Genomic DNA, 15,436 nt, shown 5'->3' with positions numbered 1-15,436 from the left:
ACAAAGGTGTTGCTAGGCGGTTGCTAAGGTGTTGCTAGGCTGTTGCTAGGTGGTTGCTAAGGTGTTACTAGGTGGTTGCTAGGCGGTTGCTGAGGTGTTGCTAGGTGGTTGCTAGGCGGTTGCTAAGGTGTTGCTAGGTGGTTGCTAGGTGGTTGCTAGGCGGTTGCTAAGGTGTTGCTGGGTGGTTGCTACGTGGTTGCTAAGGTGTTGCTAGGTGGTTGCTATGCAGTTGCTAAGGTGTTGCTAGGCGGTTGCTAAGTTGTTGCTAGGTGGTTGCTAAGGTGTTGCTAGGTGGTTGCTAGGCGGTTGCTGAGGTGTTGCTAGGTGGTTGCTAGGCGGTTGCTAAGGTGTTGCTGGGTGGTTGCTATGTGGTTGCTAAGGTGTTGCTAGGTGGTTGCTATGCAGTTGCTAAGGTGTTGCTAGGTGGTTTCTAGGCGGTTACAAAGGTGTTGCTAGGCGGTTGCTAAGGTGTTGCTAGGCTGTTGCTAGGTGGTTGCTAAGGTGTTGCTAGGTGGTTGCTAGGCGGTTGCTGAGGTGTTGCTAGGTGGTTGCTAGGCGGTTGCTAAGGTGTTGCTAGGTGGTTGCTAGGTGGTTGCTAGGCGGTTGCTAAGGTGTTGCTGGGTGGTTGCTACGTGGTTGCTAAGGTGTTGCTAGGTGGTTGCTATGCAGTTGCTAAGGTGTTGCTAGGCGGTTGCTAAGTTGTTGCTAGGTGGTTGCTAAGGTGTTGCTAGGTGGTTGCTAGGCGGTTAATAAGGTGTTGCTTAGTGGTTGCTAGGCGGTTGCTAAGGTGTTAGGGTTAGGGTTAGGGTTAGGTGTTGCTAGGTGGTTGCTAAGATGTTGCTAGGCGGTTGCTAAGGTGTTGCTAAGGTGTTGTTAGATGGTTGCTAGGGTGTTGCTAGGTGGTTGCTAAGATGTTGCTAGGCGGTTGCTAAGGTGTTGCTAAGGTGTTGCTAGGTGGTTGCTAGGGTGTTGCTAGGTGGTTGCTAAGGTGTTGCTAGGTGGTTGCTAAGGTGTTGCTAGGTGGTTGCTGAGGTGTTGCTAGGTGGTTGCTAGGCGGTTGCTAAGGTGTTGCTAGGTCGTTGCTAGGCGGTTGCTAAGGTGTTGCTAGGTGGTTGCTAAGGTGTTGCTAAGCTGTTGCTAGGTGGTTGCTAAGGTGTTGCTAGGTGGTTGCTAGGCGGTTGCTGAGGTGTTGCTAGGTGGTTGCTAGAAGGTTGCTAAGGTGTTGCTAGGTGGTTGCTGGGTGGTTGCTATGTGTTTGCTAAGGTGTTGCTAGGTGGTTGCTATGCAGTTGCTAAGGTGTTGCTAGGCGGTTGCTAAGTTGTTGCTAGGTGGTTGCTAAGGTGTTGCTAGGTGGTTGCTAGGCGGTTGCTAAGGTGTTGCTAGGTGGTTGCTAGGCGGTTGCTAAGGTGTTGCTAGGTGGTTGCTAAGGTAATGCTAGGTGGTTGCTAGGCGGCTGCTATGGTGTTGCTAGGTGGTTGCTAAGGTGTCGCTAGGTGGTTGCTAGGCGGTTGCTAAGGTGTTGCTAGGCGGTTGCTAAGGTGTTGCTAGGTGGTTGCTAGGGTGTTGCTAAGTTGTTGCTAGGCTGTTGCTAAGGTGTTGCTAGGTGGTTGCTAGGCGGTTGCTGAGGTGTTGCTAGGTGGTTGCTAGGCGGTTGCTAAGGTGTTGCTAGGTGGTTGCTAGGCGGTTGCTGAGGTGTTGCTAGGTGGTTGCTAGGCTGTTGCTAAGGTGTTGCTAGGTGGTTGCTAAGGATATGCTAGGTGGTTGCTAGGCGTTTTCAAAGGTGTTGCTAGGTGGTTGGTAAGGTGTTGCTAGGTGGTTGCTAGGCGGCTGCTAAGGTGTTGCTAGGTGGTTGCTAGGCGGTTGCTAAGGTGTTGCTAGGCGGTTGCTAAGGTGTTGCTAGGCGGTTGCTAAGGTGTTGCTAGGTGGTTGCTGGGCGGTTGCTAAGGTGTTGGTAGGTGGTTGCTAAGGTGTTGCTAGGTGGTTGCTAGGCGGTTGCTAAGGTGTTGCTAGGTGGTTGCTTGGCGGTTGCTAAGGTGTTGCTAGGCGGTTGCTAAGGTGTTGCTAGGTGGTTGCTAAGGTGTTGCTAGGTGGTTGCTAAGGTAATGCTAGGTGGTTGCTAGGCGGCTGCTATGGTGTTGCTAGGTGGTTGCTAAGGTGTCGCTAGGTGGTTGCTAGGCGGTTGCTAAGGTGTTGCTAGGTGGTTGCTAGGCAGTTGCTATGCGGTTTCTAAGGTGTTGCTAGGCGGTTGCTAAGGTGTTGCTAGGTGGTTGCTAGGGTGTTGCTAAGTTGTTGCTAGGCTGTTGCTAAGGTGTTGCTAGGTGGTTGCTAGGCGGTTGCTGAGGTGTTGCTAGGTGGTTGCTAGGCGGTTGCTAAGGTGTTGCTAGGTGGTTGCTAGGCGGTTGCTGAGGTGTTGCTAGGTGGTTGCTAGGCTGTTGCTAAGGTGTTGCTAGGTGGCTGCTAAGGATATGCTAGGTGGTTGCTAGGCGTTTTCAAAGGTGTTGCTAGGTGGTTGGTAAGGTGTTGCTAGGTGGTTGCTAGGCAGCTGCTAAGGTGTTGCTAGGTCGTTGCTAAGGTGTTGCTAGGTGGTTGCTAGGCGGTTGCTAAGGTGTTGCTAGGTGGTGATCTGAGGACAATAGTTAGCTTCGAATTCTCAGACTTGCTGCACACTTCAAATAAGATTCATCCAATCTTGCTTGAATCTCACTGTCACGTTACAATCCTAAATGGTTCCGCTAAGCTTTGGTAATGGAGATCTCAACTAATGGTCTCATGTTAGGTGGATGATGATGAAATGCAAACAAGGAAATAGCTGTAGAAAGGTTGTGATTTCAAGTTAATGAGAGTGGCCTTGTCTGGAATTTGAAACTCAAGACCAGTCACACCATACGCGAGAACCATTGAATGCAAACTGGCATCGAGATCCTACAGTGCAGTTTTCTATGCGTTGGCATCTTGTTGAAGGCAAACAAAAGATCCATGACAAATGATTGGCGAAATGGCCCAGTGGCCTAAGGGATAAGGCATCAACCTCCGGGGCTTGGGATTGTTGGTTCAAGTCCCATCTGGGTAGTCTTTGAAGGTCTCACTTTAATTTGGGAGCAATGTTTGGTGGATGAAACACGGTAGCTGTGAAAACCTTCTTGAGATTAACCTAAAAGGTTCCACTAAGCTATGGCAAGGGGCTTGCAGAGGGCCAACTCCGCAAACAGGTGCTTCCACAGACAGGAGCCCGGATAGCTCAGTCGGTAGAGCATCAGACTTTTAATCTGAGGGTCCAGGGTTCAAGTCCCTGTTTGGGCGAAGGCCTGTCTGTTTGTCAGAGACCTCTTTGTTCTTTTCATATCACTTGGTGGCTGTCCATTGTGGTGTGGCCTGCGAGAGCACGTTGCTCTGAATTCAGATCATCAGCTTGTGTGGAAAGAGTGCCCATGAAGTTAGCTGAGTTTGTTAGATTAGAGAGCTATGCTGTCCCTGCTTCCCAGAGATTGTACGGAAAAGTTGCACTAGAGCTAGTGCACCTTCCTCTACCCCTGTTGACCCTGTGCTTGGTTGCCACCTCAGCAGGAGAGAGAAAGCAGACGTCTGTAGTCGTGGCTGAGTGGTTAAGGCGATGGACTAGAAATCCATTGGGGTTTCCCCGCGCAGGTTTGAATCCTGCCGACTACGTTGTTTTGCACGTCCACTTCTGTTGTTGTTCTCTTTTCTTTCAAGCCTCCTATACGTAATTGGAATCCTCCTCTGCAACTCACAAACAAGCCCCTGTCACTTAGTGACCAGGCAGCTGTGGGTGAGCGACAGTGGTTTGCCGCGACCGTACAGTCATCCGTACTCTGTGTTGTGGCCAAAGAAATCCCAGTTTGAATCACGGTCACAAACCAGTGTCCCTTAGTGTCCAGGCAGCTGCAGAGCTTATCGGTGAGCGAGCGGTGTGCCGTGATCGTATAGTGGTCAGTACTCTGTGTTGTGGCCGCAGCAACCCCGGTTCGAATCCGGGTCACGGCAGCGTGTTCCTGTTAACTGCGAGCAATGCTTGTGCTGCTTTTTACAACCTCAGGCCATTTATGCCCCAACTGTGCTGCGTTCAATGTTGCCCACATTCAGCAGAAAAAGTCAACGTGCTTCCACCATGCGTAGTCGTGGCCGAGAGGTTAAGGCGATGGACTTGAAATCCATTGGGGTCTCCCTGGCATGTTCGAACCCTGCCGACTACGGAACAGCCAGCTGCTTTTGCTTTTTCTCTCTGTGAGAGGAACTGTGGCTTTTGCGACATTTGGTTGCGGGCCTGCGTGTTTAATCCCATATTGAACTAGATATTAAAGTTTGAGGACAAACTTTATGGTGGCTTGAAAAGCCGAGTCTGAATTAGCATGTTACTAGCATGAATTAGCAAGTAACTAGCATGATTCTAACATAAATTAGCATGTAACTAGCATGATTCTAGCATGAATTAGCATGTTACTAGCATGTTTCTAGCATGAATTAGCATGATTCTAGCATGAATTAGCATGTTACTAGCATGTTTCTAGCATGAGTTAGCATGTTACTAGCATGTTTCTAGCATGAATTAGCATGTTACTAGCATGATTCTAGCATGAATTAGCATGTTACTAGCATGAATTAGCATGTTACTAGCATGTTTCTAGCATGAATTAGCATGTTACTAGCATGATTCTAGCATGAATTAGCATGTTACTAGCATGATTGTAGCATGAATTAGCATGTTACTAGCATGTTTCTAGCATGAATTAGCATGTTACTAGCATGATTCTAGCATGAATTAGCATGTTACTAGCATGTTTCTAGCATTAATTGGCATGTTACTAGCATGTCTCTAGCATGAATTAGCATGTTAATAGCATGATTCTAGCATGAATTAGCATGTTTCTAGCATGAATTAGCATGTTATTAGCATGATTCTAGCATGAATTAGCATGTTACTAGCATGATTCTAGCATGAATTAGCATGTTACTAGCATGTTTCTAGCATGAATAAGCATGTTACTACCATGACTCTAGCATGAATTAGCATGTTACTAGCATGATTCTAGCATGAATTAGCATGTTATTAGCATGATTCTAGCATGAATTAGCGTGTTACTAGCATGATTCTAGCATGAATTAGCATGTTATTAGCATGATTCTAGCATGAATTAGCATGTTACTAACATGATTCTAGCATGAATTAGCACGTTACTAGCATGATTCTAGCATGAATTAGCATGTTATTAGCATGATTCTAGCATAAATTAGCGTGTTACTAGCATGATTCTAGCATGAATTAGCAAGTTATTAGCATGATTCTAGCATGAATTAGCATGTTACTAGCATGAATTAGCATGTTACTAGCATGATTCTAGCATGGATTAGCATGTTACTAGCATGATTCTAGCATGAATTAGCATGTTACTAGCATGATTCTAGCATGAATTAGCATGTTACTAGCATGTTTCTAGCATGAATTAGCATGTTACTAGCATGATTCTAGCATGTTACTAGCATGTTTCTATCATGAATTAGCATGTTACTAGCATGTTTCTAGCATGAATTAGCATGTTGTTAGCATGATTCTAGCATGAATTAGCATGTTTCTAGCATGAATTAGCATGTAACTAGCATGATTCTACCATTAACTAGCATGTTACTAGCATGATTCTAGCATGAATCAGCTTGTTTCTAGCATGAATTAGCATGTTGTTAGCATGATTCTAGCATGAATTAGCATGTTACTAGCATGACTAGCATGTCACTATCGTGTTGCTAGCACCTTTCTAGCAAGATTAGCATGTCAGTAGGATGTTAAAACTGTTAGCGTGTGTTAGAATAGCTAGTCACAGTCTCTGGGACAGTTGCTAGGGTGCTGTAAGTGGTTGCTAGGGAGTGGCTAGTAAGTTTAAAGGTAATCAGTGATTGGCTGCTGGCTAGACTGAGTTGAATGAGGCCAGACTCTAGTCTGTAGGACAGTCTGATGCAGAGTTATGAGCTCACAAAGGTTGATCCAATGTTAAGTAAATGGGAGTCTTTTACAATGGAAGTCTATGGGACAGTTGCTAGGGTGCTGTAAGTGGTTGCTAGGGAGTGGCTAGTAAGTTAAAAAGTCATCAGTTATTGGCTGCTGGCTAGACTGAGTTAAATGAGTCCAGTTAGAAGTCTGTAGGACAGTCTGATGCAGAGTTATGAGCTCACAAAGTTTGACCCAATGTTAAGTCAATGGGACTTTTGGGATTTTTCTGGGTCGTTTTTCGGAAAACCCAAGGTCGGATCAGTTAGAAAAGATATAGCAACCCGAGTCAGACCAGTTCGAAGGTTTGACGAAAGTTTGAAGTATGTAGCTTGAAAGGCCTAGGAGGAGATACACTTAGAAATTAGTCTCAGAAGAAGAAGAAGAATAACTAGATTATTAAAGTTCGTCGAGACAAACTTTGAGGCTGGCTTGACAAAGCCTTGGTTATAGTTTAAAAAAAGAATGGATGGATAGATAGATAGATAGATAGATAGATAGATAGATAGATAGATAGATAGATAGATAGATAGATAGATAGATAGATAGATAGATAGATAGATAGATAGATAGATAAAAACAGTTTAAAGATAGATAGATAGATAGATAGATAGATAGATAGATAGATAGATAGATAGATAGATAGATAGATAGATAGATAGATAGATAGATAGATAGATAGATAGATAGATAGATAGATAGATAAAAACAGTTTGAAGATAGATAGATAGATAGATAGATAGATAGATAGATAGATAGATAGATAGATAGATAGATAGATAGATAGATAGATAGATAGATAGATAGATAGATAGATAGATAAAAACAGTTGATAGATAGATAGATAGATAGATAGATAGATAGATAGATAGATAGATAGATAGATAGGTAGATAGATAGATAGATAGATAGATAGATAGATAGATAGATAGATAGATAGATAGATAGATAGATAGATAGATAGATAGATAGATAGATAGATAGATAGTTAAAGCTCATCCATAAGTATGAAAGTCTGGTGGAAAGCTATGAGGTCACAAAGTTTGATCTAATGTTAAGTCAATGACAGTCTTTTGCAATGGAAGTCTGTGGGACAGTTGTTGCTAGGGTGCAGTATCTGGTAGTTAGGGTGTGGCTAGAAAGTTAAAAGCTCATCGGTGATTGGCAGTTTGGTAGTCTCAGTTAAATGAGCTCAGTCATTAGTCTGTATGACAGTCTGATGCAGAGTTATGAGCTCACAGAGTTTGATTCAATGTTAAGTCAATGAGAGTCTTTTGAATAGAAGTCTATGGGACAGTTTCTAGGGTCCAAAAGTGGTTGCTAGGGCGTGGCCAGAAACTTAAAAGCTCATCAGTGATTGGCAGTTAGGTTGTCTGAGTTAAATAAGCCCACCTAGAAGTCTGTGTGACAGTCTGATGCAGAGTTATGAGCTCACAAAGTTTGGTCCAATGTTAAGGCTATGGGATTTTTCCGGTGGTCCCGGGACGTTTTTCGGAAAACCGAAAGTCGGATCAGTCAGAAAAGATATAGCATACCGAGTCAGACCAGTTTGGAGGTCTGGTGTGAGTTTGGTGGTCATAGCTCGAAAGCTCTAGGAGGAGATGCGTTTAGAATTTTAGTCTCAGAAGAAGAATAATAAAAATAACTAGATATTAAAGTTTGAGGACAAACTTTATGGTGGCTTGAAAAGCCGAGTCTGAATTAGCATGTTACTAGCGTGAATTAGCAAGTAACTAGCATGATTCTAACATAAATTAGCATGTAACTAGCATGATTCTAGCATGAATTAGCATGTTACTAGCATGTTTCTAGCATGAATTAGCATGATTCTAGCATGTTACTAGCATGTTTCTAGCATGAATTAGCATGTTACTAGCATGATTCTAGCATGAATTAGCATGTTACTAGCATGTTTCTAGCATGAATTAGCATGTTACTAGCATGTTATTAGCATGATTCTAGCATGAATTAGCATGTTTCTAGCATGAATTAGCATGTTATTAGCATGATTCTAGCATGAATTAGCATGTTACTAGCATGATTCTAGCATGAATTAGCATGTTACTAGCATGTTTCTAGCACGAATTAGCATGTTACTAGCATGTTTCTAGCATGATTTAGCATGTTATTAGCATGATTCTAGCATTAATTAGCATGTTTCTAGCATGAATTAGCATGTTATTAGCATGATTCTAGCATGAATTAGCATGTTACTAGCATGATTCGAGCATGAATTAGCATGTTTCTAGCATGAATTAGCATGTTACTAGCATGATTCTAGCATGAATTAGCATGTTACTAGCATGATTCTAGCATGAATTAGCATGTTATTAGCATGATTCTAGCATGAATTAGCATGTAACTAGCATGATTCTAGCATGAATTAGCATGTTACTAGCATGATTCTAGCATGAATTAGCATGTAACTAGCATGATTCTAGCATGGATTAGCATGTAACTAGCATGATTATAGCATGAATTAGCATGTTACTAGCATGTTTCTAGCATGAATTAGCATGTTATTAGCATGATTCTAGCATGAATTAGCATGTTACTAGCATGATTCTAGCATGAATTAGCATGTTACTAGCATGTTTCTAGCATGAATTAGCATGTTACTAGCATGATTCTAGCATGAATTAGCATGTTACTAGCATGTTTCTAGCATTAATTAGCATGTTACTAGCATGTTTCTAGCATGAATTAGCATGTTATTAGCATGATTCTAGCATGAATTAGCATGTTTCTAGCATGAATTAGCATGTTATTAGCATGATTCTAGCATGTTACTAGCATGTTTCTAGCATGAGTTAGCATGTTACTAGCATGTTTCTAGCATGAATTAGCATGTTACTAGCATGATTCTAGCATGAATTAGCATGTTACTAGCATGTTTCTAGCATGAATTAGCATGTTACTAGCATGTTATTAGCATGATTCTAGCATGAATTAGCATGTTTCTAGCATGAATTAGCATGTTATTAGCTTGATTCTAGCATGAATTAGCATGTTACTAGCATGATTCTAGCATGAATTAGCATGTTACTAGCATGTTTCTAGCACGAATTAGCATGTTACTAGCATGTTACTAGCATGTTTCTAGCATGTTTCTAGCATGATTTAGCATGTTATTAGCATGATTCTAGCATGAATTAGCATGTTATTAGCATGATTCTAGCATGAATTAGCATGTTACTAGCATGATTCGAGCATGAATTAGCATGTTTCTAGCATGAATTAGCATGTTACTAGCATGATTCTAGCATGAATTAGCATGTTACTAGCATGATTCTAGCATGAATTAGCATGTTATTAGCATGATTCTAGCATGAATTAGCATGTAACTAGCATGATTCTAGCATGAATTAGCATGTTACTAGCATGATTCTAGCATGAATTAGCATGTAACTAGCATGATTCTAGCATGGATTAGCATGTAACTAGCATGATTATAGCATGAATTAGCATGTTACTAGCATGTTTCTAGCATGAATTAGCATGTTATTAGCATGATTCTAGCATGAATTAGCATGTTACTAGCATGATTCTAGCATGAATTAGCATGTTACTAGCACGTTTCTAGCATGAATTAGCATGTTACTAGCATGATTCTAGCATGAATTAGCATGTTACTAGCATGTTTCTAGCATTAATTAGCATGTTACTAGCATGTTTCTAGCATGAATTAGCATGTTATTAGCATGATTCTAGCATGAATTAGCATGTTTCTAGCATGAATTAGCATGTTATTAGCATGATTCTAGCATGAATTAGCATGTTACTAGCATGATTCTAGCATGAATTAGCATGTTACTAGCATGTTTCTAGCATGAATTAGCATGTTACTAGCATGATTCTAGCATGAATTAGCATGCTACTAGCATGATTCTAGCATGAATTAGCATGTTACTAGCATGATTCTAGCATGGATTAGCATGTTACTAGCATGATTCTAGCATGAATTAGCATGTTACTAGCATGTTTCTAGCATGAATTAGCATGTTACTAGCATGATTCTAGCATGAATTAGCATGTTATTAGCATGATTCTAGCATGAATTAGCATGTTACTAGCATTATTCTAGCATGAATTAGCATGTTATTAGCATGATTCTAGCATGAATTAGCATGTTACTAGCATTATTCTAGCATGTTACTAGCATGTTTCTAGCATGAATTAGCATGTTATTAGCATGTTTCTAGCATGAATTAGCATGTTGTTAGCATGATTCTAGCATGAATTAGCATGTTTCTAGCATGAATTAGCATGTAACTAGCATGATTCTAGCATTAATTAGCATGTAACTAGCATGTTACTAGCATGATTCTAGCATGAGTCAGCTTGTTTCTAGCATTAATTAGCATGTTGTTAGCATGATTCTAGCATGAATTAGCATGTTACTAGCATGACTAGCATGTCACTATCGTGTTGCTAGCACCTTTCTAGCAAGATTAGCATGTCAGTAGGATGTTAAAACTGTTAGCGTGTGTTAGAATAGCTAGTCACAGTCTCTGGGACAGTTGCTAGGGTGCTGAAATTGGTTGCTAGGGAGTGGCTAGTAAGTTTAAAGGTAATCAGTGATTGGCTGCTGGCTAGACTGAGTTGAATGAGGCCAGACTCTAGTCTGTAGGACAGTCTGATGCAGAGTTATGAGCTCACAAAGGTTGATCCAATGTTAAGTAAATGGGAGTCTTTTACAATGGAAGTCTATGGGACAGTTGCTAGGGTGCTGTAAATGGTTGCTAGGGAGTGGCTAGTAAGTTAAAAAGTCATCAGTTATTGGCTGCTGGCTAGACTGAGTTAAATGAGTCCAGTTAGAAGTCTGTAGGACAGTCTGATGCAGAGTTATGAGCTCACAAAGTTTGACCCAATGTTAAGTCAATGGGACTTTTGGGATTTTTCTGGGTCGTTTTTCGGAAAACCCAAGGTCGGATCAGTTAGAAAAGATATAGCAACCCGAGTCAGACCAGTTTGAAGGTTTGACGAAAGTTTGAAGTATGTAGCTTGAAAGGCCTAGGAGGAGATACACTTAGAAATTAGTCTCAGAAGAAGAAGAAGAAGAAGAATAATAATAAGTTTAAGATAGATAACAATATGCTGGCTTTTCAAGCCACCATAATAATAATAATAAGTTTAAATAGAAGAACAGTAGGTTGGCTTTGACAAGCCAGCCTAACTAGATTATTAAAGTTTGAGAACAAACTTTGAGGCTGGCTTGTGAAAGTCTGTTAGTAATAGTTTATTTAGTTTAAAGTAGTTTTAAAAAGTATGAAAAGATAGATAGATAGATAGATAGATAGATAGATAGATAGATAGATAGATAGATAGATAGATAGATAGATAGATAGATAGATAGATAGATAGATAGATAGATAGATAGATAGAACGATAAGCATGATTCTAGCATGAATTAGTATGTTATTAGCATGATTCTAGCATGAATTAGCATGTTACTAGCATGAATTAGCATGTTTCTAGCATGAACTAGCCTGTTACTAGCATGATTCTAGCATGAACTAGCATGTTATTAGCATGATTCTAGCATGAACTAGCATGTTACTAGCATGATTCTAGCATGAATTAGCATGTTACTAGCATGATTCTAGCATGAATTAGCATGTTACTAGCATGATTCTAGCATGAATTAGCATGTTACTAGCATGATTCTAGTATGAATTAGCATGTTACTAGCATGTTTCTAGCATGAATTAGCATGTTACTAGCATGATTCTAGCATGAATTAGCATGTTACTAGCATGATTCTAGCATGAATTAGCATGTTACTAGCATGATTCTAGCATGAATTAGCATGTTACTAGCATGATTCTAGCATGAATTAGCATGTTACTATCATGATTCTAGCATGAATTAGCATGTTACTAGCATGATTCTAGCATGAATTACCATGTTACTAGCATGATTCTAGCATGAATTAGCATGTTACTAGCATGAATTAGTATGTTACTAGCATGATTCTAGCATGAATTAGCATGTTACTAGCATGTTTCTAGCATGAATTAGCATGTTACTAGCATGATTCTAGCATGAATTAGCATGTTACTAGCATGTTTCTAGCTTGAATTAGCATGTTGTTAGCATGATTCTAGCATGAATTAGCATGTTACTAGCATGATTCTAGCATGAATTAACATGTTACTAGCATGATTCTAGCATGAATTAGCATGTTACTAGCATGATTCTAGCATGAATTAGCATGTTACTAGCATGAATAACCATGTTACTACCATGATTCTAGCATGAATTAGCATGTTACTAGCATGATTCTAGGATGAATTAGCATGTTACTAGCAAGATTCTAGCATGAGTTAGCATGTTACTACCAAGATTCTAGCATGAATTAGCATGTTACTAGCAAGATTCTAGCAAGATTCTAGCATGAATTAGCATGTTACTAGCAAGATTCTAGCATAAATTAGCATGTTACTATCATGATTCTAGCATGAATTAGCATGTTACTAGCATGATTCTAGCATGAATTAGCATGTTACTAGCATGATTCTAGCATGAATTAGCATGTTACTAGCATGATTCTAGCATGAATTACCATGTTACTAGCATGATTCTAGCATGAATTACCATGTTACTAGCATGATTCCAGCATGAATTAGCATGTTGCTAGTCATTGCTAGCATGTGAACCATACAGGATTTATGGTGTGCTAGCATGAGTCAAATAAGCCAACCCCCGCTTCTCTACGATGTTCTGATACTGAGATATAGCTGCTTTTATATCGTTGCTAGGTTAGTCTGTTTTGTTGCTATGGAGTTGATTGACAGCTTAGACTGATGATGTATCAAAGCTTCTTGCCAGTATGAACAGTTAAAAACAACCCCCATGTCTCTATAACACTGCAGCATGATGATATCAATCTGGGCCTCTATAATGGCAGTCTATGGAACAGTTGCTAGGGTGCAGTATCTGGTTGTTAGGGTGTGGCTAGAAAGTTAAAAGGCCATCAGTGATTGGCTGCTGGCTAGACTGAGTTAAATGAGCTCAGCCATAAGTCTGTATGACAGTCTGATGCAGAGTTCTGAGCTCACAAAGTTTGATCCAATGTAAAGTCAATGAGCATAATTTGCAATGGAAGTCTATGGGACAGTTTCTAGGGTCCAAAAGTGGTTGCTAGGGCGTGGCTAGAAAGTTTAAAGCTCATCAGTCATTGGCAGTTTGATAGTCTGAGTTAAATGAGCCCAGTTAGAAGTCTGTGTGACATTCTGATGCAGAGTTATGAGGTCACAAAGTTTGATCCCATGTTAAGTCTATGGGATTTTTCCGGTGGTCCCGGGACATTTTTCGGAAAACCGAAAGTCGGATCAGTCTGAGGAGATATAGCAATCCGAGTCCGAATAGTTCGGAGGTCTGGTGCGAGTTTGGTGGTCATAGCTTGAAAGCTCTAGGAGAAGATAGAGTTAGAAATTTAGTCTCAGAAGAAGAATAATAAAAAAAAAAATAATAATAAGTTTAAATAGGATAACAGTATGCTGGCTTTTCAAGCCACCATAATAATAATAAGTTTAAGATAGATAACAATATGCTGGCTTTTCAAGCCACCATAATAATTCAAGTCCAGCGACTAGTCGCAATTTAGCTTTTTTTTGTAGTCCCTACACTCTGATGTTGCCTAGAGAAACGTTCAATAAATCGACAGCAACATCTTGTACTGCTCATAAGATTGGGATTTGATAGTTTTTTTTCCAAGTCGCCCAGTCCGTTTTGGCTGTCCCTTTGTGGCACATTTTCCCCACTCCATCTGCTTCTGGAGAGTTGCTTTATGCACAGCTCTTTTCAAGACTGATGCTAGCACAGTTCCAAAAGGCCCAGCCGAAATGTGCTTTTGGCCATGCTTTTGGACCATGGCTTTGGTAACACCTAATGACTTCAAGGTCTTTCACGGTGCAGCTCAGCAGTGGCATGGCACAGCTCTGAAACGCCGTTTCCTGGAGGACGCCTGCATCTGGTTTTTTTAAGAGGACGCAGGTCTGTGCTGTGATGAGAAAGTGTTGTTAGCCGGCAAGAGGCTTGCAGAGGTCCAACTCCGCAAACAGGTGCCTCGGCAGACAGGAGCCCGGATAGCTCAGTAGGTAGAGCATCAGACTTTTATTCTGAGGGTCCAGGGTTCAAGTCCCTGTTCGGGCGAAGGCCTGTCTGTTTGTCAGAGACCTCGTTGTTCTTTTCATATCACTTGGTGGCTGTCCATTGTGGTGTGGCCTGCGAGAGCACGTTGCTCTGAATTCAGATCATCAGCTTGTGTGGAAAGAGTGCCCATGAAGTTAGCTGAGTTTGTTAGATTAGAGAGATATGCTGTCCCTGCTTCCCAGAGATTGTACGGAAAAGTTGCGCTAGTGCACCTTCCTCTACCCCTGTTGACCCTGTGCTTGGTTGCCACCTCAGCAGGAGAGAGAAAGCAGACGTCTGTAGTCGTGGCTGAGTGGTTAAGGCGATGGACTAGAAATCCATTGGGGTTTCCCCGCGCAGGTTTGAATCCTGCCGACTATGTTGTTTTGCACGTCCACTTATGTTGTTGTTCTCTTTTCTTTCAAGCCTCCTATACGTAATTGGAATCCTCCTCTGCAACTCACAAACAAGCCCCTGTCACTTAGTGACCAGGCAGCTGTGGGTGAGCGACAGTGGTTTGCCGCGACCGTACAGTCATCCGTACTCTGTGTTGTGGCCAAAGAAATCCCAGTTTGAATCACGGTCACAAACCAGTGTCCCTTAGTGTCCAGGCAGCTGCAGAGCTTATCGGTGAGCGAGCGGTGTGCCGTGATCGTATAGTGGTCAGTGCTCTGTGTTGTGGCCGCAGCAACCCCGGTTCGAATCCGGGTCACGGCAGCGTGTTCCTGTTAACTGCGAGCAATGCTTGTGCTGCTTTTTACAACCTCAGGCCATTTATGCCCCAACTGTGCTGCGTTCAATGTTGCCCACATTCAGCAGAAAAAGTCAACGTGCTTCCACCATGCGTAGTCGTGGCCGAGAGGTTAAGGCGATGGACTTGAAATCCATTGGGGTCTCCCTGGCAGGTTCGAACCCTGCCGACTACGGAACAGCCAGCTGCTTTTGCTTTTTCTCTCTGTGAGAGGAACTGTGGCTTTTGCGACATTTGGTTGCGGGCCTGCGTGTTTAATCCCATATTGAATAATTCAAGTCCAGCGACTAGTCGCAATTTAGCTTTTTTTTGTAGTCCCTACACTCTGATGTTGCCTAGAGAAACGTTCAATAAATCGACAGCAACATCTTGTACTGCTCATAAGATTGGGATTTGATAGTTTTTTTTCCAAGTCGCCCAGTCCGTTTTGGCTGTCCCTTTGTGGCACATTTTCCCCACTCCATCTGCTTCTGGAGAGTTGCTTTATGCACAGCTCTTTTCAAGACTGATGCTAGCACAGTTCCAAAAGGCCCAGGCGAAATGTGCTTTTG

General features: G+C 41.6%; 6 non-coding genes across 6 annotated transcripts; all 6 read left to right on the top strand.

The window, feature by feature from the left end:
* Window positions 1–3,227: 3,227 nt before the first annotated feature.
* Window positions 3,228–3,300, top strand: trnak-uuu (transfer RNA lysine (anticodon UUU)). The gene has a single exon. It is a non-coding gene; the product is annotated as a tRNA-Lys (tRNA).
* A 284-nt stretch (window positions 3,301–3,584) lies between these two features.
* trnas-aga (transfer RNA serine (anticodon AGA)) lies at window positions 3,585–3,666 on the top strand. Its single transcript has one exon. It is a non-coding gene; the product is annotated as a tRNA-Ser (tRNA).
* Window positions 3,667–3,930: 264 nt separating this feature from the next.
* trnah-gug (transfer RNA histidin (anticodon GUG)) lies at window positions 3,931–4,002 on the top strand. The gene has a single exon. It is a non-coding gene; the product is annotated as a tRNA-His (tRNA).
* Window positions 4,003–14,082: 10,080 nt separating this feature from the next.
* Window positions 14,083–14,155, top strand: trnak-uuu (transfer RNA lysine (anticodon UUU)). Its single transcript has one exon. It is a non-coding gene; the product is annotated as a tRNA-Lys (tRNA).
* A 624-nt stretch (window positions 14,156–14,779) lies between these two features.
* Window positions 14,780–14,851, top strand: trnah-gug (transfer RNA histidin (anticodon GUG)). Its single transcript has one exon. It is a non-coding gene; the product is annotated as a tRNA-His (tRNA).
* A 128-nt stretch (window positions 14,852–14,979) lies between these two features.
* trnas-uga (transfer RNA serine (anticodon UGA)) lies at window positions 14,980–15,060 on the top strand. Its single transcript has one exon. It is a non-coding gene; the product is annotated as a tRNA-Ser (tRNA).
* The last annotated feature ends 376 nt before the right edge of the window (window positions 15,061–15,436 follow it).

The sequence above is a fragment of the Danio aesculapii genome, chromosome 4, assembly GCF_903798145.1.
Source record: "Danio aesculapii chromosome 4, fDanAes4.1, whole genome shotgun sequence".
NCBI lineage: Eukaryota > Metazoa > Chordata > Actinopteri > Cypriniformes > Danionidae > Danio > Danio aesculapii.
This window is presented reverse-complemented; position numbering and strand designations above follow the sequence as displayed.